The following is a 1,523-nucleotide window of genomic DNA, read 5'->3' as shown; positions in this document are numbered from 1 at the left end:
GCAGTAGTTTGATTTTTGTGGTTTTTTTTTTTTTTCTGTCTTTTTTTCTGCATCTGTGTGAAGTAGGCAAGGCAATTTTCTGTTTAAATTGCTTCTGGGGAAGGCACATTTAAAGACATACAGATGCTTGAAAGGCATATTAAAGACTTAAAGCATCATGTTAGGGACCCAGCTGTACACCCTGAGTCCTCCAGGATTTAAAAAGGGCCATGACCTGGACATGATCTTCTGATGCTTTTAGGAAAGGAAAGAAAAAGTTTCATGTGCAGTAATTTTTGATTGGCTATCATGGAAAGCTCATTGCAATGAGCTGAAGGAGGTTTTTGACAGGAGGTTATGCCATCACCCATCAAATCCTGGTGTATTAGATCTTTTAATACAAAAAAAAATGTCTTGATGTGCTCTTGGATTCCCTATTTCTGACCTGCTCTCCCAGACTAAGGTAGCAAGCACTGCACTATCCACCTCAGTGAGTTTGTAAAAACTTCTGTTTGCTTGGCTTTTCTTCTGTGACCTCAAACTGGGCTGGTGCTTAGACAAGATTTGTGTCCTCCCTCATGAATTCCTGTTCGCTCCCCATGTCAGCAGCATGGGCTAAGATGACGTTGTCAAACTTTCAAAATTCCTTGATTTTGGAAAACCTTTTCCTGTTCAAAGAGATCTTTAAAGAGCGAGGTTGATGCTGCACAAATCTGTATTTTTGGGTTAGTTTTTTGTTTGGTTGGTCTGTTGAAACAGCTGATATTTTCCATAATGCAAAGTAAATACAGGAATGTATTTATGTGCAGAAGGCACACCATGCTGCTGCTGAAGCTGTTCAAGTGCTTCATCTTGACATTTTCAGACTAGAAGACAGATGTTACCAAGATGCTTCTGGGATGTCCTCTGTTTTTCTTTAATGAGAAACCATTAGCAAGCAAGTGTCCACAGAATGTCTGAACTTAACTGAAATGGGATTTTTTATAGAAGATGTTTCATGGAAACTTACAGTTGTTTTTGTATTTTTGTTTTGGTTTTGGGTTGTTTTTTAGCAGTTAATTGACCTACTCCTTCTGTGCACATGCTTTTGATCCTGCCTGTGTGATCAGATTAGAGCATCTTCCCTGTGTGCTGCTCTCTGCCACATTCCTGGGATTTTTGCTCTTTGAGGTGCTCTGTGAGAGCTGCCTGTTCTTTCCCAAATCTGCAGCAGAATTTGTGCTGGGCTGTGAATAAATGTGAGCTGTGCCCTCAGCTGGCTGCAGCCTCAGTGCAGGAGGTCTGTGAGCAGGGGCTGGAGCTGGGGGAACCCCAAGGACTGCTGGATTGTGGCTGCCTGTGGAAACCTTGTGCAATAGCACTTGGGCATTCTGCCTGTGACCATGGCTTCTTGCAAAGCCTGTGGTCAGAGATGGGCAGTCTGGGACATTGGGCAACTCAATTCTGCACTGTTATACTTCAGAGAAAAAGGGTAAAACAAGGCTATATGGGTGTGCATGGAAAATCTGCTCAGGCTGGTGTCTTTTCTCACTGTGGCTGTGTTC

The sequence above is a fragment of the Geospiza fortis genome, unplaced genomic scaffold (assembly GCF_000277835.1).
Source record: "Geospiza fortis unplaced genomic scaffold, GeoFor_1.0 scaffold55, whole genome shotgun sequence".
NCBI classification, from domain to species: Eukaryota; Metazoa; Chordata; class Aves; order Passeriformes; family Thraupidae; genus Geospiza; species Geospiza fortis.
Note: the sequence above shows the minus strand (reverse complement) of the source record.